Consider the following 22,402-nt stretch of genomic DNA (forward strand, 5'->3'; position numbering starts at 1 on the left):
TTCTCTAGAACTTTTTTTTATCATCTCAAACAGAAACTCTGTACCCATTAAACAAGAACCCCACCTCCGGGGCTTCTCTGGTGGCGCAGCGGTTGAGAGTCCACCTGCCGATGCAGGGGACACGGGTTCATGCCCCGGTCCGGGAAGATCCCACATGCTGCGGAGCGGCTGGGCCCGTGAGCCTGTGCTCCGCAACAAGAGAGGCCACAACAGTGAGAGGCCCGCGTACCGCAAAAAAAGAACCCCACCCCCCTCTGCCTGGGCAGGCACCATTCTACTCTCTGTCTCTATGAACTTGACTGCTCTAGGTGCTTCATCTAAGTGACACCAGACAATATTCGTCCTTTTGTGTCTGGCTTATTTCACTTAGCAGAATGTTTTCCAGGTTCATCCATGTTGGAGCATGTGTCAGAATGTCCTTCCTTTTAAAAACTGATAAATATTCTTACATTTTGTTTCTCCATTCATCTGTTGATGGGCACTTGGGTTGTCATTACCACTGGCTATTGTGAACCTTGCCGGTTTGAACACTGCTGTAAAAGTATCTGTTTTGAGTCCCTGCTTTCAGTTCTTTCAATCCAGTGGATCATACGGCAATTCTAGGTTTAACCTTCTGAGAAACCATTTTCCACAGCAGCTGCACCATTTTACATTCCCATCAATAATGCACAAAGGTTTCAATTTCTCCTTGCCAAAAATTCTTTAATTTTTTTTTTTGATAATAGCCATCCTAATTGGTGTGTGGTGGTCTCTCATTGTGGTTTTGATTTGCATTTCCCTAATGGCTGGTGATGTGAGCATCTTTCCATGTGCTTCTTGGCCATTTGTATATCTCTTTGGAGAAATGTTTATTCCAGTTCTTTGCACATTTTTCTTTAACATCTTTATTGGAGTATAAGTGCTTTACATTGTTGTGTTAGTTGCTGCTGTATAACAAAGTGAATCAGCTATTCGTATACATATATCCCCATATCCCCTCCCTCTTGCGGCTCCCTCTCACCCTCCCTATGCCCATTTTTGAATTGGTTATTTGTTTTTTGTTGTTGTTGAGTTGTAGGATTGAGTCATTCTTTTTGTGGGTTCCAAAGTGACATACAAGTATGGTCTGAAAACTCAGAAGATTTTCCATCATTACCGTATGTGTAGCATGTGGCACAAAACCATTTTTCAAATTTTGAGATGTTATAGAGCTGATAAAGCACCTATTGAGGAATTAAATTATACTGAATTAAGTACATCAGAGTGGAGTGGAAAATGGGGAATCAGCTAAAAGTACTTAACCTTGTCATAGAGTACTAGAATTGGAAGTTTTCCTAGAGATTATAGTCTGTTGCTTCATTTTTACAGCTGGAGAAATCAAGTAACCTGCCCAGGGTCATGTGGCTGGATTAAGTACTTAGTACATTTTGTTGAACTCTGTAGTAAAGCGTTAATTTTTTTCTGTTGTATTTTTGAATGCTAAAATTTCTGGTGAGAGGAAAAACTTAGCAGTGCTTGAATATGGTAGTGAATTAATCGTAGCAGCCTCTCATATGGTACCTTCAATACTTGGGGCTCATCAAAAAGCCCTAGTATTGTGGTATTTCGGGATAAAAGTGAGTAAAACAGCCTCCGGATAACGTTTGGGGGCATGAGAATTTAAACATAATACATTCAGTAATGGTTCAATATGACTACTTGAGTGGATGAAAAAAAATATTGCTGTAATAACAGATCTCTTAGGAAAAATGAATAAAAGCATTTGTGTATTTATTGTGAATAATCAACAGAATGAGAAGCCATTTGTTTGTCCTTATAAGAGCTATAGTAGATGAAAAAATGCAGTGAAATATCAGCTTTACAGTAGCAAGTTAATTGTTGGTTTACTTTTATGCTCTGCTCACATTTTTCACTTCACTCAATTCTTTTGAGAAGTTGGTCTTTATTGCATAAGGTAGCCTGACAAGCTAACATACAGATTATAACTAGGAATCAGTTGTAAATAATTGGGAAGCGGATAGATAACTGCAAAAATTTGTGTTAAATTTGTATTCCCTTCAGGCTTAGGGCCAAAGCTTTTATTTTATTTTTTAAAATAAATTTATTTTTGGCTGTGTTGGGTCTTCATTGCTGCACACGGGCTTTCTCCAGCTGCGGAGAGCCGGGGCTACTCTTTGTTGCGGTGTGCGGGCTTCTCATTGCGGTGGCTTCTCTTGTTGCGGAGCACAGGCTCTAGGCGCTTGGGCTTCAGTAGTTGTGGCGCAAAGGCTTAGTTGTTCCGTGGCATGTGGGATCTTCCTGGACCAGGGATCGAACCCGTGTCCCCTGCATTGGCAGGCGGATTCCTAACCACTGCGCCACCAGGGAAGTCCCCCAGGGCGTTTTAAAAGTCTGTAAAATTAGCCTCAAGTAATATGAAAAGAAATGTGATGATGAAGTTAAGTTGAAGACTCCTTTCTGCAAACAAGTATTTTAAATACAACTCTCAGAAGAGTTAATTCCTTCAAACAGATGTTTCTGGACTGCTGGTGTGACGCCCGGTGCGTGGAGATGCAAACTTGACAATTTCATGTTCTCACAGAGCTTATCATTTACTTAGAGAGACAGGCAGGGAAATAACCATCTATAAGAACAAGAAGAATGAAATATGTGCTTAATAGAAGAAGCACAGCAGCAGAAGGCTACGGGAGGGAAGAGGAAGGAGCTCTATCTTTGACCAGGGATGAGCTTCACCATGAACTCCCACCTGTGGTAGGAGGAGGGCAGAGTCAATTGGTGGCTCATGGGTGCTCAGGGCATCTTTGGTCGAAAGAGCAGTAAGAGCGAAACCACGAAGGGTTGGAGATTCCTTACACTCTTGGAGGATGGAGAGTTCTCTGGTCTGATGGGAACGGGCAGGTCAAGGGAGTGTCAGGGACCGTTCCTGGTGGCCACGAAAAGTTCCTTCAGTGCATGTGTTCCCGTGTTTTCTAGCAAGGAAAGGCTTTATTCTGAGCATAGAGCAAGCTTTTGGGAGGAAGGGTTATTGAAGATTTGGAACATCTACCTCCCTTACATTTTAGAAGATGATACGTAATGACTCCTAGCAGTTGGATGTGGCAGAGCTGTGAGCCTGCCACACTTAAGAGGAGCTACGAGAAGGTATAAGAATGACGCGTGCATTTCATTCATAGACGCATGGGCATTGCAGGAAGGACCAGACTGTGCTTTTGATAATAACCAGACCTGTTTTTGAGATGCTTTCATACGTTTGTAAGAGGAAGTGATACACAGGTACAAAAATATTTTTTGTACCCTCTTTTGTTTGTTTTGATTTAGTTTATAAAGAGAGGGAAGTTATTATGAATAGGTTTACAATACTTAAGTGGGGAGGAGATAGAGACGGCTGCCATTAATACAGATGAGAAACTCAAGTTAGAGAACCAAGACGATGGCAAGGGGCCCCCAAACGACAGCTTCGCACAGCGGAAGTGTTTACGACAAGGCATCCCCGTGGCTCTGAGAGTGGCTGGATCTGGCTGTCATCTCAGCAGTGAGACTGCCAGTTGCGGTAGGACGTGTGGTGTGCTCGGCCATGTTCTCCGAGAGACACCGTGGAAGACCCTGGAAGGGCTGGCTTATGGAACCTTAGAGTCAAGCCTCAACTACAGGGACTTAGGAAGCCTGGAGGGAGCTGGGAGTATTGGTGCACCGGGTGGGGCCTCTTCCCGTCTGCATCCCCCCAGCATGACCAGGTGACAGGGGCACCACCATCCGGTATGAAGGCCATAGTTTGATTGGTGGCTGCATTGATGGCATTTATTGGATATTTGCTGGGCTCTTCACTTAGGTTTGAAGATCTTATTCAAAGGCCCAAGCTATTTCTGTGTTACATTTCAATATATCATGCTCTACATTTATTATCAACGACTGCCTTGTTGACCTGATTATAAATTTTGGAGTGCCATTATGTGAGGGCTCCGCAAAATGACTTGCTTCTACCCAGTACTCAAGAAATGTTGGATGAATTAAATCGTAGTGATTGACCTAGTTCTGCATTTGTAATTTCCTCTCCAGACAGACTCCTTGGTAGGACCTTAGAGCTAATGGGGCTCATGTGCTGGGCTTTCTAGTGAGAAAGGAGGACCAGACAGCAGGTGGGAGGCAGCTTAGCCACGTGTGCATGTGCCCTGGGGTGTACCAGGGTGTTTCCCCTCATCAGTTGGCAGGGACCCTTGTTAAGGTGCAAGGACAAATGTCTCTCTGTTAACTAGCCAGCCTTAGTGAGCCTTCCAGCTGTTTCTCTACCATATCTGCCCAGTTTTCCTGGGGCACAGCTTTTCCGTATTGCTAATGGTTCAAACCTGCTATCACACTTCCTCTTGCCTTTGTTGTTATTCTTCCTTTTGTTTGGAATGTTTTTCCTTCCTTTCCGCCTGAGAATCCCCTACCTTTCCAGGCCCACTTCAGACGCCCCCTCTTCTTTGAAGCCTTCCAGTGTTCTCTCTTCCGGGCTTTGGCATAATATAGTAAAACTCCCCCGAAATGCCTTCCAAAAAACTCACCTATATAAAATGCAAGGTCCTTTGATTGGGAGGTTAATGAAATGACTGGGGTGAGTCCCATGCAGAGAATGAACCAAGAAACAGTTGTGTTGAAAGCCTGAGTTCAAGAATCGGGGTGTATTGTAGCATCAGCCACATCCTGGAAAGTTTTATCATCTGTGGTTTGTTTCTCTCGTATCACCTTCAGGACATGGTGCCTCGTTTTTGAGCTGGTTGTTTAGGTTCCAGCCTCCATCATTACCAAGTAAACTTTTTGAGGACAGAGATCACGTCCCCATCATCTTTGTACCCACCACAGAGCTTTTCACAGGACTCAGCTCCATAAGGTTTTTTGAATGAAATGCTACATAAATGTAATTCAAAAGTTGTTAACATACTTAACTCGATTCACCTGGAAAATGTCATAAAAATAGTGAAATTCTTCTTCTTTGGGTTGCATGCTTTTTTGCAGTCATTTTTCCCCTGCTTGTTTATTACTTGTTCATATTAAGTTTTATCCATCACAACATATAGTTCATGTCATCTGCCTTTTCCTCCCCATTTCCTGCCCCCAGAGGGTTCTCCAGGAGGGATTCATCCACTTTCTTATCAATAAATAATTACTACATATCATTATATGCAATGAGCTGTACCTGATGTTTTGGGAGTTCTGAAGGTAAGATGGGATGCCTGCTCACAAGGACTTTAGCCAGAGCTCTGCCTATTTTCAAGTACATGAAGCTGTGAGCTTTGGTTGAGTTTAGAAGGTGGAGGAATTGGTGGGATAAGAAGTCAGAAAGGTGGGACGGGGCTGAGTTAGGGTGGCTGAGAGTCCAGATTTTATTCAGTGGGCGCTGTGGAGCCCCTGAAGGGTTTTGAGTCAGGTGACAGATGTTTGGGAAGGTTGATCTGGCCAACACTGTGCAGGGTGGAGATGATGCTAATATTCCAGAACATGGACCCTGGGTACCGTCCTGCTCCTTGTGAGAGATTCTGGCTGGGTCCACTCTGCTATGAGGTAAGGCACTGGCTCTGCTCTTCGGAATTTCTTTGGGGAAGTCTTAGCGGAGACCAAAGCAGTCATCCCATACTTTTCCTTTTACTAGAAGCTGCCTTGTTATCTATTTCTTCTTCACAGTAGCTCTGCCAAGTTGCTATTAAGGTCTCTGTTTATAGATGAAGAAACTAAGATTCGGAGAGGTTACAGGTTGTGAGTGGTGAGGTTCCAGTCAGGTGTGCTGGACACCAAACCTGAGCGCTCTGCAAGCACCGAGGGGGAAGGAAACCAGTGTGGTCCTGGGAGGGGTTGGCAGAGAGGGAGAAATGGTAACAATACAGTGGAGGCCAAATCCAATTTTCAGGTACCGTTTGGAACTTGTTTAGTGGCAGTAAGTATCTTTTAAAAATATTTGAAGAGGGCTTCCCTGGTGGCGCAGTGGTTGGGAGTCCGCCTGCCGATGCAGGGGACGCGTGTTCGTGCCCCGGTCCGGGAGGATCCCACATGCCGCGGAGCGGCTGGGCCCGTGAGCCATGGCCGCTGAGCCTGCGCGTCCGGAGCCTGTGCTCTGCAACGGGAGAGGCCACAGCAGTGAGAGGCCCGCGTACTGCAAAAAAAAAAAAAAAAAAAAAATTGAAGACATTTACGCAGCTTGTAGAGGAGAGATGTGTTCTTGATTCAGAGGTCCTATTTATTGTATTTGGGGTGGCCAGCAATGCTGGCTCTCATTTCCAGTTGGAATTCATTGGTAATCAGGATGCCTTATTGTAGGAATAGAATCATTAGTGTATACGGTTATCGTTTGTGTGTTGGATCTCAACCTGATTTGAACAAAAAGAGCTGAATTGAATGGCTCTATAATATTATATAATAATAAGTAGTAGAAGAAGAAGAAGAGGAGAAGGAGAAAAAGAAGAAGCAACAGGAGTGACCTTACTGAGAGTTTGCTGGCTGAGGGGACAACTCAAAGGAAATCCCCAGAGGAAAAATAGCAGCAAGAAGGAAGCTGTCAGGGACCCTGTGGGTGTGGAATGAGGGAGGGAGTCATTTATTCTTATCCAGGGGAAGAGGCAGACGTTGCCCTTCAGTGCCAACCTTTTTCAGAGCAAATTATTTTCAGGCAACCATCTTAGGGGAAACATCGGTTTTCAACATCATCGGCCAGTAATGGATTTGAAATCAGATGGTAGCAAATAATTTTGCCATTTTATGCAAATAGGTTTTCTTAGAAGTTTCCAGTATGCTGGCCTTTCTAAGAATCCCTGTTATTTGACTTTTCAAACTTAAGTAATGAAAGCATTGCCATCTCCTTTTTCTTCTCGTTCCCTTGTCTTTCCTGTGGGACAAAATATACCCATTGTATCTATATCTTAGTGTTTCATAATTTAGTTGTATCTGGAAATTAATTTATCTGTGACTTCACACAGCTTTCTCATCTTATTTTTTTTACAAGAAAGAATATTACATTTGTATATGTAACATAATATAGATTTAGATCATTGTAGTGTTTTTTGTTTGTTTATTTGTTTTTATTTTATTTTATTTTTTTTTTTTTGCGGGGAATATAAACAGCACAGAGAATTTAGGTCCTGCCCATTTCCTGCCATGTTCCTCCTTCCCAAGCTACTTTGTGTGTCTCAGTGATACACTCTGTGGTCCATAGTTTTCTCACATGCACCATCTTATTTAACTTTTCCTGTACTTTCCCCGTGTACTTGAGGACCAAGATGTCTTTTCCAGGCTTTTGTATTGCTGGCTTAGCTGGATGGCTCCAGGAACACCCATCTATTCATGGAAGGAGGGACAGTCTGAAATGAAGTCCCCACTTAACTGCCAAAAGGAGAAGTCGTGCCTTTCAGACTTTGCTTTACTGCAAAGGCAGTGCTCAGAGAACATGCTGATTAAGGGAAAAATAGGGTCGCTTCTTTTCCCATTTTCCATATGGAAAGAAGGTTTGAACATGCAGTATGAGCCTGAGTCCATATGCTTTGAAATCTGTCCATGATTCTTGCTTTGCTGAATTGCAGAATCTGATGCCATCTAGGTACTTGGGTCTAGGGCCACACACACCCAGTGGTCCCAGCATGATTTCAAATTTATGATTTTTTTTTTTTTTTGCAGTACGCGGGCCTCTTACTGTTGTGGCCTCTCCCATTGCGGAGCACAGGCTCCGGACGCGCAGGCTCAGCGGCCATGGCTCACGGGCCCAGCCGCTCTGCGGCATGTGGGATCTTCCCGGACCGGAGCACGAACCCGTGTCCCCTGCATCGGCAGGCGGACTCTCAACCACTGCGCCACCAGGGAAGCCCCTATGAAATACTTTTTAAAAGTCAGTCTACCCTTTTAGGTCCTTACTGCCTTCCATGAGTTCTTCTAGAAAATACTCTTTTAAAAGGTGATGGATTTTAAAAAAATGCTCGTAGAGTTTCATAATTTAGTTGTATCTGGAAAGTAATTTATCTGTGTGACTTCACACAGCTTTCTCATCTTATTTTTTTTTACAAGAAAGAATATTACATTTGTATATGTAACATACATATAGATTTAGATCATTGTAGTGGGTTTTTTTTTGTTTGTTTATATTTTCAGAAAACATGTTTCACACATGGTTAAATCGCCTAGGAAACATTTGACCCATGGCTGGGTCAAAAAGTATCCTTTAAAATTTTTGATACCTATGGCCAAGCTACTGTCTGGAAAATTTCTACCTATTTGTACTCCAACCCATAGTACATATGAGATGTAAAGCACTATTCTAGATGTGTTACAGGGTTCCTTATCTAATCCTTGCAAAGCCCTTTGGGAACAGATAGGGTTGATAAGCTGCCTAAGGTCACACAGCTAATAAGTGCTAGAGCTGGGATTTAGAACCAGGCTGGAGTTCACACTGTTGCCTTTTCTGCTCTGTTACTGCCATGGCAGCCCTTGTGAGGAAATTAACCAAGGGATGCTGTGATGAGACTCTTTCTTCCTTCTGTGAGTCCCTGGGGGGCGGATAGAAGCTCTTCTTTAACCCTTATTCTGGATGTGTCAGATAAGAGAGGTGCAGAATGATTTTCCTGAGGCAAAAACTTTGGTCTTTACATTCATTCTTTCAGAAACTGTACGATTCAGACAGTGTTCTCAGAGAGATCTTTTGAAATCCAGCCCCTTTCCTCAGCTCTTCCTTGCCCCCTTGTTCTGCTGGCTGCAGGCTGAGACAGTCAGGAGACTGTTAAAATCTTACCCTTATGACCCTTTTTCCTGCCTCCTTCTCCCTCACGGAGGTGTTGATGGGACCCATCCTGGATGCCTGTTGGGAGGCTCAAGTGGTTGCCAGCATCCCCTGGGGGGCATGTCACATAGAGGTGGGAAGGTTTTGCAGAGTTTTGCTTCAGCTTTTAAACCCTTGCTTCTCTTTGCTGCTGGATCTGGAGAGACGGATCACGCGCGTGCACACACACACACACACACACACACAGTATTTTCACCAGTGCAGCCCTGGAGTCATACAAGGTCAAAAGACTTCCTCTTTTAGGAAAAGCCCCAGACAGCTCCCTGTCTTCTTGTTCCACCCTTGTCTGTGGGTGATTTGTATTCTTCATTGCTCCGCCCTCAGAACAGAGACCCAACAAAACAGAAAGTGTAGGGAAATGCCACCACGACTCGGCTCTGTGTTTTCTTTCTGGATCTGTAGCCCCGCAGGACTTAAACGCTCATGTTCCTGAAATGTTCCTGATGTGAGGAAGCACCTGTCAGAACTAGCATGGTGTCCAAGATAAGTTTGGGAAACACCCGTTTTCTAGTGTGTATGTTTGAGAACCCAAAGGGCACGTGTAGATGAATCCTGTCCACTCAAGGTTGAAGCCTGTCTTGGATGCTGGGGTCTCATGATAAAGGAGCTCAGCGATGGAGAATCAGCTTTGCCAGGGGTTAAGCCACAGCTTCCTCCTCTGAAAATGGAAATAATAATAATAATAATACCTACCTCATAGGGTTGTTGTGAGGGTTAAAGGAGATAATATAGAAAGAGCGTAGAGTTTAATACCAGGTACATATCCTAGTAGTTGCCGTCATCATGCCACCACCATCTTTACCTGCTGAGGGATCGGGAGAGCATTTTTTTGGAGGCATGTTCGACTCTTTCAATGCATATATTTGTAAGCAATTCAGTTCAGTGCGTGTAAATGTAATCTCTGGTGTGAGTGCCTTGGCCCTTTTGATAGGAGGTCTCTGGGGCTCCTTCACCTTTGACCATCGTTAGCCTTGCTACGTGTTCTTTCTTCACACTGCCTGGAGGAAGTGTGTGTGCAAGGATCTCTGAATTGAATCTCTACCCAAGTCCCGCAGAACTGAGACAGTTCAATGTACATGAGACGTCTCACGTGGCAATGATATACCTGTGCTTTCATTCCAAATTATTTTAATTGTAAGAGTTAAACTTTCCAGACAATTCCTTGAGTGAATTTACATTTGTGCCACTTGGAGTATTTAGTCTTCTTGTTTCACATGATGGTTTCCACAGAGCAGGAGGGCTTATAAGAAGTGGGAGGCGGGCTTCCCTGGTGGTGCAGTGGTTGAGAGTCCGCCTGCCGATGCAGGAGACACGGGTTCGTGCCCCGGTCCGGGAAGATCCCACATGCCGCGGAGCGACTGGGCCCGTGAGCCATGGCTGCTGAGCCTGAGCGTCCGGAGCCTGTGCTCCGCAGCGGGAGAGGCCACAGCAGTGAGAGGCCCGCGTACCGCAAAAAAAAAAAAAAAAGAAGTGGGAGGATGGTGCACGTACCCGTCTCAACAGATGACGCCGTTCTCACGCTGCATAAACTATAGTGAACAGCAACAAATAAACGTGATTTAACTTGATACCCGTGAAAGTATTCTTCGTAATAAATCTAATTTTCGAAATGAAATATTTAAAATGTAGGAAGAGGAATGATGTCATTACCAATGTTATTGTAAGGAAACCCTAGGGGAGGATATTTTAAAGAAAACTTGAATCTTATTTAAAGCTTTTCTTATAAATAAGTCTTTTTGTATTAGATTGGTAAAGAAAAATGTATATATATTGCTAGGTAGAACTACTGTAAAGGCAGTCATAATTCTTAAATGGCTACCTCAGATGTCAAATTAAAAAAATATTCAGCAGAAGTACTTACTCACTTTGTGTGTGTGTGTGTGTGTGTGTGTGTGTGCAGTATGCGAGCCTCTCACTGTTGTGGCCTCTCCCGTTGCGGAGCACAGGCTCCGGACACGCAGGCTCAGTGGCCATGGTTCACAGGCCTAGCTGTTCCGTGGCATGTGGGATCTTCCCGGATTGGGGCACGAACCCATGTCCCCTGCATCGGCAGGCGGACTCTCAACCACTGCGCCACCAGGGAAGCCCTTACTCACTTTTTAATATGCAAAAGCAGTTTGCATCAAAGTTTTCCATTTCAGGACTAAAAATGTGCCATTATTCACTAACTCAAGCACAGTGCAGGCCAGATTAATTTATAATGTAAGTACAACTTAAGGAAGAAGATGCTGATTTTCTTGTATAACATGGGAACAATAATATATTCCAAGGATAGAAATAACTTGAAATTAATTACAGATCCCAAATCCCTTCTTTGCGATCCAAAAAGCTCTGAAAACTGAAAGTTTTTATCATGACTCACTTGTCAGTAGAGTCTGCCTCGAATTGGCATGAAGCTATTTATAGCTTTTACTAATCCCAATCTGTGTGAATGCTCACGTTTTACTGCAGAAATATTACTGTATTAGATTAAGGGGTTCTGCTCTGGAGATTGCGGGGGGTGCTATGTTCTATATGGTATAGGCACCATATTATCTCTCTAAAATCCCCAGGCTGCTGAATTCTGAAACATATCTGGTCCAAGGGTTTTGAATAAAAGAGCAGTTATGTCCCAGAACTTGAACATCCCCTCATCCTGGTTTTTCCAGGGACAGTTTCTCTTTACATCTGTTTAGAGGAAAGGTATAATTATTAATTAAGGCCCCATTCATGCTCAGAAGTGTTCCATTTTGGACAATAAATGATTGGTCACCATACTGACCATCGATGCATTCTGGGTAACGGAATGCTAATGGGCATCAGTAAGTTCCTTGTGAATTTCCATATGTACAACTTTGAAATAAATAAGCTTCCAGATTATATCTTGAAAGCCTAAAATAATGTAAAGCAGTGTTTATAAGAAATAATTTTTTAAATGTAAAAATACATATCCACTGCTTTCTTAGACGAATTCTCCATAGTATTTAAATATACACTTTTTTTTTTTAAGGGCAAATCATCATTTTCCTTATCGTAATTGCTTGTGTACCAGACTTTTTTTTACTAGGCTGCAAGCCCCCTCTCTGTTGCCCTTCACATTGTTTTTGATGCCTGGCATCCACAGTCAGGTCATAGTTTATTAACTTAGCATCAGTCTTTGCCGTACTCTTAGGCCCTGGGAACAGAGTGGTGAGCAGACAGAATTGGTCTTGGGCCTTATGGAGATTCTTGTCTAGGAAGGCAGACAGATTTGAGGCCTGGCCTCGCCTGCCAATGACGTGCTTTTGAAGCTAAGACTTCAACAGTGTGAGTCAGCCAGTGAAAGGCGATGCCCTTGAGGACGGCAGGTACAGAGGCCTTGGGCTGCCCTGCTGGCTGGAGGGTCAGGGAGTAAGGCCAGCAGAGGGAGGGGAAGCTGGAGCCAGTGTGGGTGACAACAGTGGGCTTTAAGCAGATCATGTTTATGCTTTTACGAGAGCGTTCTGGCTGCCTGGCAGATAGCAGACCGTGGTTGGGAGGTGGTGGGGAGCCGTCAGAATGGCTGCTTGGTGCCGGCTTTGCTGAAGGAAGGAATTGTTCTGGACCTGCTGGTTTCACTCTCTATTCTTACAGTGTTATAGTTACTCTCTTGGGAAACAGTAAATACGTGCTCTGCTTGTTACTTGGAGGCCAAAGTGGTTACTGAAATGATCAGCCAAGGGAGAGCAAGAAGAACTGCAGGTTATTCAGGCTTCCGTTTTCCCCAAGTTGAGGAAGAGTTGTAAATAAGAAACAAAAAGCAATAAAATAAAATTCAAAAATTAAAAAAAAAGAGGAATGTACCACAATGCTCACTGCAGCACTATTTATGATAGCCAGGACATGGAAGCCACCTAAGTGTCCATCAAGAGATGAATGGACAAAGATATGGTGCATATATACAATGGAGTATTACTCAGCCATAAAAACGAAATTGAGTTATTTGTAGTGAGGTGGATGGACCTAGAGTCTGTCCTACAGAGTGAAGTAAGTCAGAAAGAGAAAAACCAATACTGTATGCTAACGTGTATATATATGGAATCTAAAAAAAAATTAAAATGGTACTGATGAACCTAGTTGCAGGGCAGGAATAAAGATGTAGACATTGAGAGTGGACTTGAGGACATGGGGTGGGAGGGGGAAGCTGGGGCGAAGTGAGGGTAGCATCGACATATATACACTACTGAATGTAAAATAGCTAGTGGGAAGCAGCAGCGTAGCACAGGGAGATCAGCTCGGTGCTTTGCAATGACCTAGAGGGGTGGGATAGGGAGGGTGGGAGGGAGGGGATATGGGGACATATGTATGCATATGGATGATTCACTTTGTTGTACAACAGAAATTAACACAATATTGTGAAGCAATTATACTCCAATAAAGATCTGTTAAAAAAAGAAAGAAAGAAAAAAGAAACAAAAAGCAAAACCCTTACTCATGGTGGGCTTTTCTTGAGCCAAGTGTTGGAAAAGCTGTGGGATCCGGAACTATTGTCATGAAAGAAAATGAAACTATGCCAGGAATGCCAGCTTTGGGGGCTCTGGTGACAACTCAGACTGGCCTGAAATGCCCTGCAGAGAATCCTGTGGCGTGGGGCCTCTGAAGACTGAATATCTAAACCCTGCGTCACTGGCAGCCCAGGGACCGGTGCTTATGACTTCTTTCTTCCACTGCTAACTTAACCTACGAGGTGAAGCAGTGTCACTTGGAAGCCAACCTCATGTTTTAGAATCTAAGTAACTTCATGTAAATATTAGTTCAGAAGTTTAACTGGAGGTAAATCTTTGATGCTGAAATCTGAGAGCCTTCTCTAAAACATGCAGGCGGGGGACTTCCCTGGTGGCGCGGTGGTTAAGAATCCGCCTGCCGGTGCAGGGGCACACGGGTTCGAGCCCTGGTCCGGGAAGATCCCACATGCCGCGGAGCAACTAAGCCCGCGAGCCACAACTACTGAAGCCCGCGCGCCTAGAGCCCGTGCTCCGCAACAACAGAAGCCACCGCACGCACTGCAATGAAGAGTAGCCCCCACTCGCCGCAACTAGAGAAAGCTCACGCCCAGCAACAAAGACCCAATGCAGCCAAAAATAAACAAATTTATTTTAAAAGGTAAAATAAAATATGCAGGTGGGCTTTTGGGTCATCTCACTTTTTGTTTTCTACACACCCGACACTTTAAATGACTTGTGGACCGACCATCTTCCCCAGGAAATGAAGCTTCAAGGTTCCTTGTTCAGATCATTGTCACTTGATTGTGCGGCCCCTTATGGATGGACGGATAAAGTGATTGATGCGTGTACTTAATACAGTCGCCGTGCCTGGATTAAGAAAAAACTATCATCAGTTTAATTTAAGCACCACAGGGGGAATTTGCTAGAGTTTGTCGTATTTGCAGAAATGCTGTTGTTTCTCCCCCGGACGGTAAATCACTTGCATGCTTCACTATTGGCTTTCGTGCCAGGTCTTTTTCTTTGCAACTAGTTTTAAGACTTCTACGAAAGTTGCAAAAATATTTCTAAAGACTTTTTTTTTCTGGACCTCTGGAGAGTAACTTGCCAACCTGAAGTCCCATCACTCCTGAATCCTTGAGCGTGTCTGTCCTGCAGACAAGGGCACACTCCACGTGACCGTCAGAATCAGGCAATTGACATGAGGACCATCTAACCCACAGACCCCATTCAGGTTTGCCAGTTGTCTCGATAAGGTCCCTCGTAGCAAAAAAAATCCCATCCAGGCTGAGGTGTCATGCCGTTGTCACCTTTCCTTAACGTCCAGAATTTGACATTTTTGATGATTATAAGCCAGTTATCTCATAGAATGTCTTTCAGTTTGAGTTTGTTGGTGGTTTCCTCATGGTTAGATTCAGATGATGCATTTTCTGCAAGGATATTTCAGACGCGATGCTCTGTTCTTTTCGTTGCCTCCTCTCAGGTGGTGTATGTCATTGACTTGTTCCTTTATTGGTGATGTTCATTTGATTGTTTGAGTACGAAGGTATCTGTCAGGCTTCTCCATTGTAAAGTTACTCTTTTCCCCTTTGTAATAAAAAACATTTTGTGGGAGGTGCTTTGAATCTACGTAGGTGTCCTCTTCTCATCAACCTTTCACCCACTGGTTTTAACGTCCGTGATGTTTCTTAACCGAGTAATTACTACTTGGATCGCTGCCAGAGGCGCTCTTCTAGTCCCAGCGTCTTTCCGTGGCAGGCACCGCACCTTGTGGAAAAGCTTCCTCTTCTCCCTATTTAGTTTTTCCGTAGATCCCTATTTCGTTCAGTGGGCTATAACACAATTGTTTCATTATTTCGATGCTCAGATTGTCTCAGATTTGGCCAGTGGGAGCCCCTTCAGGTTGACTGCTATGTTCTTTTGATGTGTTCCCAGCATTCTTTGATCAGTTCCTTACTTTCTGGCCCCCAAGGTGGTTCAGGCTCATCTTTTGCTTTCCCTGCTCTAGCCCTGGAGTCAACCATTTTCCCAAGAAGCCCTGATTCCTTTTAGTGGAGACTGGTATTTAGAAACTAAGACTTGGACATTACACGTGCCCATCACCATTGGTGTATTGCTGTCCCCAGACCCTCTTCGTGGACAGCGTTAGGGAATATTTGTACCGTTTAGATGTATACTTACACATACACTCACTATTTACATCTATGGTTATTTCTGTATTTATGGAGGTATATGAAAAACCGTGAATTCAGTCCTATTCCAATGCAACACCCGGGGTTAGTCTCGTTTTCTTTCTGTATTTGAACTTCCTTCTCCCATAGTGCGAAACCTGGGTCCCATTATCCTTTATGTATTAGTTAATCTACTCAACTGCCTGAATGTTTCTGACCTCATGTTCCCACGGCTGCCCCACCTCACTTCCCTCTGTGGGTTCCTGTACTTTGGACTAGACTGCTGCCCTCCTGTACAGGAGCCCCTTCCTTCTGCTTGGGCCCTGAACCCCGCTCTGGGCTGCGCCTCCCTCCTGCATGCATCCCCACTGCCACACGTGGGCTTCAGCACTCCAGGCCTCCTCCCACCCACCGCGTTATGTCAATACTCCACGCGGGGTTGCTTCTGCCCTGCTTCCCTAATGTCTGCCATATTGAGTCTGTTAAGGCCGCCCTAAGTACCAACAAACTGGGTGGCTTCAACCACAGGAGTTTATTGTGTCACAGTTCTGTAGGCCACAAGTCCTAAGTCAAGGTGTCAGCAGGATTGGTTCTTTCTGGGGCTCTAAGCACAAATCTGCTCCATGGGGAGACGTTTCTCCTCGACTCTGATGGTTGCTGGCAATCCTTGACTTGTCGACGCATCACTCCAATCTTCAATCAGTCCAATCTCTGTCTCTGTCTTCATATCCCTTCTCCTCCGTCTGTGGGCCTTTGTCCAGATTGCCTCTTCTCGTAAGGACATCGGTCGTGTTGGATTTAGGGCCTGTCCTAAGGCAGAATGACCTCATTGTAGCTTGAGTACATCTACAGAGACCCTATTTCCACATGAGGTCACATTCACAGTTTCCAGGTAGACATAAATTGGGGGGAACACCGTTCCATGCATTGCCTCTGCTTTGCTCAGTTCCACCTGATGTGCTTTTGGACTAAATCGTTCATAAAGGGAGGGAGGGAGGAAAGAAGGGTAGAAGGAACTCTCAGTAGTTTTGCGAAGAATGTTCTCTGTTGCCATATTCTTATTTTCTGAGCTAAAATTAGGGCACTCTGCTGACATCAGGACTCTTGGAAAACGCAGGACTTGGAGAGAGCACAGGATAGCACTCCCTGTCATGTCGTGGGACTTTACAAGTCCCCACGGGGACTGCACCCCTCAAGATACCTTTGCTGGAAAGCATTGCAGCCCGTTACTCTAACTGTTCAGGAAGCTTGATATGGTGCTGCCTGGGGTTGGGGTGCCCCCTCCCTGACGCCCCCGTCCCCTAGCTGCCCAGTTCCAAGCAACAGTGTCTTGGGGTCCCTTGTCAGTCCCGTACTAGGCGGTGCTGCCGGCTGTCTCTGAAGAATCGCTGGAGCACTTGGGAAGGGTGAACCCTGACTGTCACCAGCACGCAGCCTGGGGAAGCCACCACCGCCCAGCTTGCCCTAGAAGTTTACTGCCCCGATGCTTGAAAACCGACCGCACTCCCTGCTTCTTTTCACTTATTACCTTGTATTATATTCTGAGCTATATTAACTTATATATTACTTATATAAGTATATATATAAATACATACATAGAATATATAATTATGTTTATTAACTATATCAACATATATATTCTGAGCATTTTCCCATGCCAATGAAATAAATAGTCTTCCATAGTTACAATATTCCATTATTTGAGTCTACCACATTTTATTTAACCATCTTCCTACTGTCTGATATTTGGGTCACCTTAAAATTTTTGCTACTGTAAATAATGCCCCATCAAACATCCTTGACCTTAAATATGTGTCTGCAGAAACTATTATTAAATATCCACTATTTTTTAAAACATCTTTATTGGAGTATAATTGCTTTACAATGGTGTGTTCATTTCTGCTTTATAATAAAGTGAATCAGCTATACATATACATACATCCCCATATCTCCTCCCTCTTGAGTCTCCCTCCCACCCTCCCTATCCCACCCCTCTAGGTGGTCACAAAGCACCGAGCTGATCTCCCTGCTATGCGGCTGCTTCCCACTAGCTACCTGTTTTACATTTGGTAGTGTATATATGTCCATGCCACTCTCTCTCTTCGTCCCAGCTTACCCTTCCCCCTCCCAGTGTCCTCAAGTCCATTCTCTAGTAGGTCTGTGTCCTTATTCCTGTCCTGCCCCTAGGTTCTTCATAACCTTTTTTTTTAGATTCCATATATATGTGTTAGCATACAGGATTTGTTTTTCTCTTTCTGACTTACTTCACTCTGTATGACGGACTCTAGGTCCATCCACCTCACTACAAATAACTCAATTTCGTTTCCTTTTATCGCTGAGTAATATTCCATTGTATATATGTGCCACATCTTTTTATCCATCCATCTGTCAATGGACACTTAGGTTGCTTCCATGTCCTGGCTACTGTAAATAGAGCTTCAGTGAACATTGTGGTACATGACTCTTTTTGAATTATGGTTTCCTCAGGGTATATGCCCAGTAGTGGGATTGCTGGGTCGTATGGTAGTTCTATTTTTAGTTTTTTTAAGGAACCTCCATACTGTTCTCCATAGTGGCTGTATCAGTTTACATTCCCACCAACAGTGCAAGAGGGTTCCCTTTTCTCCACACCCTCTCCAGCATTTGTTGTTTGTAGATTTTCTGATGATACCCATTCTAACTGGTGTGAGGTGATACCTCATTGTAGTTTTGATTTACATTTCTCTAATGATTAGTGATGTTGAGCATCCTTTCATGTGTTTGTTGGCAATCTGTGTATCTTCTTTGGAGAAATGTCTGTTTAGGTCTTCTGCCCATTTTTGGATTGGGTTGTTTGTTTTTTTGATATTGAGCTGCATGAGCTGCTTGTAAATTTTGGAGATTAGTCCTTTGTCAGTTGCTTCATTTGCAAATATTTTCTCCCATTCTGAGGGCGAGATAGTAGACTGGGCACTTCGCATGTCTTATTTAAGCATTGCCACAAACCCTAAGGAAATGATCCCCATTTTACAGATGAGAAAACCAAGGCATAAGGATCTTGGGTTCTGCTACCCTCTGCATTTGGTTCCTGAAGCATTGCCCTGGGGAGTGGCCTTAGGTACCGATGGAGATACTCCCAGACCTGGACGGCTCCTACAGGAGTGGAGATAGTGGCAGAGACTAAGGAATTTCTGAAGTTTTAGGGGAATAGCGCATCGATTTCTCATTTAAGGGCACAACTACCCAGTCCTTGTCTCACGTAAGGTATGGTGATAAAGAAGTGGCAGTAGCCACAGACTCACTCCTTGCCCAGCTGTGGTGGACACAGGAGTTGCCGAGGCCATCCCTAGTCTCCACCTACCTGTGGATGGCCGTGCTGTCCCAGAGTCACAGTAGCAGTCAGACCTCCAATGATGTCCTGCATCTTGGCCACCAAGTTAAATAAGGACAGTGCTGGGCCTCCCTGGTGGCGCAGTGGTTGAGAGTCCGCCTGCCGATGCAGGGGATACGGGTTCGTGCCCCGGTTTGGGAGGATCCCATATGCCGCGGAGCGGCTGGGCCCGTGAGTCATGGCCGCTGGGCCTGCGCATCCGGAGCCTGTGCTCCGCAACGGGAGAGGCCACAACAGTGAGAGGCCCGCATATCGCAAAAAGAAAAAAAAAAAAAAAAAAAAAAAAATAAGGACAGTGCTAGGCCCTGTGGAGATCTAATCACTTATTCAGAAGTTCCAGGTCCAATTAATTAGCTGAGTCAGACAAGATCGATTATCATTAATATCTAGATATTTCTTGGGGCTGTCATATCAGTGTGAACAAGATGATCCTTGTGGTAATAGTTGAATCTGCATTGGTCAGGGAAAGCTTTTTTGGAAGAGTAGATTTAAAACTGGCCCCTGAATTCCAAGAGAGAAGTGAGCTGGTGTAGAGCGTGTAGGACATGATGGCGCTGAGAGATTGAAGCTGGTTGGAGTGGAATTTGTAGACTGGGGGTTTGGCACTTTTCAGAGGTCCTGAAACTAAAAATGAGGGAGAAGAACAAAGGCCTCATAGGCAAGCGATTGCTCTTCATACACACGGAAGGGTGTGGAAATTGACAAATACCCATAATGCCTAGCACTTTATTGGTTTTCAGTACCTTACAAAAGAGTTCCTGTGAAATTAACTCTGAGATGGTGGACCATGGCTTCCATGGGGTTTATTTGTGTTCCTGAAATAGTTCTCCAGGTGAATCAGTAATAGGCAGAGCCGGGCAGGGTGCACTTTCCTCCTTGCCTGGTTTCCTAAGACCCCTCTAGGACCTAGGTGGCCAGTGTTGGGGCCAGGTGACCTTGTTTTATGGCAGAGGCAGAGACTAAAATGAAACAACTGGAGAATACACCCAGTGACTCACATTAAAAAAACAACAACTCTAATTCTTTCCTGTTGCTTCCTAAAGAGGAGATGGAGGTAAAGGGGTAGAGAGTGGGAAAATATTTTTATTTTGGAGTATGGGAATAGAGAAATACTGTTTTCCTAGTACCAATTACAAAAATAAAGCTCCAGCTGGACAGGATATGCAGTGCGTCTTGCTGATTTCCACCAGCCAGGAAGGTACTAAAAGGGGCAGGAAGTGTGCATTGAAGTGGGTGGACTGGTTAACTGGGTTGGGACGCTGCTTTCTATTCATTAGGCCCGGCGAGTGCAGCCTGAGCAGTGCTCCTGCCGGCAGGGATCCTGGGGCGGGTGCCGGGAGAGACTGGGAGGGCTTTCAATGCCTGTTTATGTGGTCCCCATTTTGGCCTCATAGTCCACAGGCTAAGTAAGGGCCTAAGACTCCTGTTTAAATATGAGCTCTACCACCTTCTGTGAGCTTGGACAAGTTACTTTACCGTATGTGCCTCAGTTTCTTCATCTATCACATGGGGATTTTAGTAGTACCTACCTTACAAGGTTGCTGTGAATCAAGTGAAGTAATACCCCTGGCCAGCTTAGAACTTGCCTAACACTTCAGCCTTGTTATCTAGTAATAGTGTCACGGTGGTGTGGCATGGGATACTCTGGGCAATCCCTGTTTTCCAGGGCTCGCAGGTCTAGGCGGGGATAAGGATGGCTCACACAGAAGCTCCCCAACTTAACATCACGCTGGCTTCCCAAAGTTAATTCAGCTTGCCGAGGGTGAGTCAGGCCTTTTCAAACTGGCCTGACTAAAAACTCAGAATAGCGCAGTGTCAGGTGGGTAACTTGCCTTTTCAGGAACCCCACAGGGGTGTCTTCTGAAGATACTTTGTTTTTACCTGACACTGGACAACTCACTGTGATTTGGAAAGACTAGAACCGGCCTTGAAACTGTGTGTCTATCTTTGGGAACAAATGGTTCCCCATTCACACCAGCCACATCTCGGGTGTTCGGTAGCAGTGTGTGGCCAGTGGCTACCTTGCTGAGCTGTGTGCGTATAGAATATGTGCAGTATCGCTGGATGGGGCTGGTCTGCATTTATTGGCTACCTGCTGGGTGCAGAGTGCAAGGCTAACTAGTTCTACATGTTAACATATGTAGCAGTGTTAACAGAGGTTTGTTTCAGTGGAGAAGGGCACGTAACATTGCAGCGAAGAATGTAAGGCAGCATAAGATGCATGTTAGAGGCAGTGTGTTTCATGGATTCAAGGGCAGTTGTGAATTGGCCAGGGTGGGCTTTGTGGAAGAGATGGCATTTGAACAGTCAGTAAAGGGGTGCCTGACTATTGCCAGGCAAGACCTTTCTCCTGAGCTCGGGCCTCAGATACCTAATTGCTCATCCAACATCTCTTGGGCTATCCCAAAGATATCTCAAATTCAGAAGACCTGAAACCAATCTCAGTATTTCTCCTCTCTTTTTTTTTGAAAATTGAAGTATAGTTGGTTTACAATATCATGTTAGTTTCAGGTGTACAGCAAAGTGATTCAGCTTACATATATATACTTTAAAAAAATTCTTTTCCATTGTAGGTTATTATAAGATATTGAATATAGTTCCTTGTGCTATACAGGAAATCCTTGTTGTTTATCTGTTTTATATACAGTGGTGTGTATATGTTTATCCCAAACTCCCAATTTATCTCCCCTCACCCCACTATCCCTTTGGTAACCATAAGTTTCTTTTCTGTGTCTGTGAGTCTATTTCTGATTTGTAAATAAGTTCACTTGTATCATTTTTTTAGATCCCATATAAGTGATATCATATGATATTTGTCCTTCTCTGTCTGACTTAATTCTCTCAGTATGAGCATCTCTAGGCCACTTGCAGCAACATGCATGGACCCAAAGATGATCATACAAAGTATTTCTCCTCCTCAGCCTTCCACATTCCCTGTTGCACAGTGGTCTGAAGAAGGACAAAAGGAGGTCACCGATAAGTGTGAAGAAGGAAGGGAGTCAGACATTCAGAAAGAAGAGTGGTGGCCTCTGTTTTTTTCCTCTGGAGCTGGAGACAAGATCGTTTGCTGGGATTAATGAGTGTGGAAGTGAGGTTGGAAAAATCTGAAAGTGCTCCCGTGGGGAACAGGAAGCACTGATGAGGGAGAAGCAAAAAAAAAAGAAAAAAAAAAGACCTGCAGAAAGCTCCGGAGAGGTGATAAACCATAAATCTATGATGGTATTATTATTATTTCGACTGGGTACTATTCAGCCCAGTCCTGAATTTTTGCCACCGGAGCAAACAAGAGGGAGAGACCCGTATGTAGTAAAGTGGTTGGGCACCTGTGTTTGGGAAGAGTGGGACCAGAGAGTGGACATACTAGGGAGAGGAAGCGGGGAAGTGGAGCCTGAAGGGCAGGGTTGGATCTTCTCTTGGAAAAGTGCACAGATGCACCGTGTGCCATATATTTCTAAGACTTACTCCCTGGGTGGAGAACTTCTGTTCTCTTTAGGCTGTGTTGAGAACTGTTTTCTAGAATGACCGTTGGCTCACCTGCAGTACTGAAAGCCAGAGATATTTTGGTGTCTTTCGAGCACACGTGTGGAGGCCATAAGTCAATTTCTCTGTCAGCTTATGGTTGTGATTCGGAGGCTAAATCATACTGTTT

At 44.4% G+C, this 22,402-nt stretch overlaps 1 protein-coding gene across 3 annotated transcripts in view; it reads left to right on the forward strand.

The window, feature by feature from the left end:
* IRF2 (interferon regulatory factor 2) overlaps window positions 1–22,402 on the forward strand; it is an 87,325-nt gene that overhangs the window by 13,031 nt on the left and 51,892 nt on the right. The gene's annotated exons all lie outside the window — the stretch shown is intronic.

Source organism: Mesoplodon mirus (assembly GCF_964341445.2).
Source record: "Mesoplodon mirus genome assembly, chromosome: 20".
In the NCBI taxonomy this organism is placed as follows: Eukaryota; Metazoa; Chordata; class Mammalia; order Artiodactyla; family Ziphiidae; genus Mesoplodon; species Mesoplodon mirus.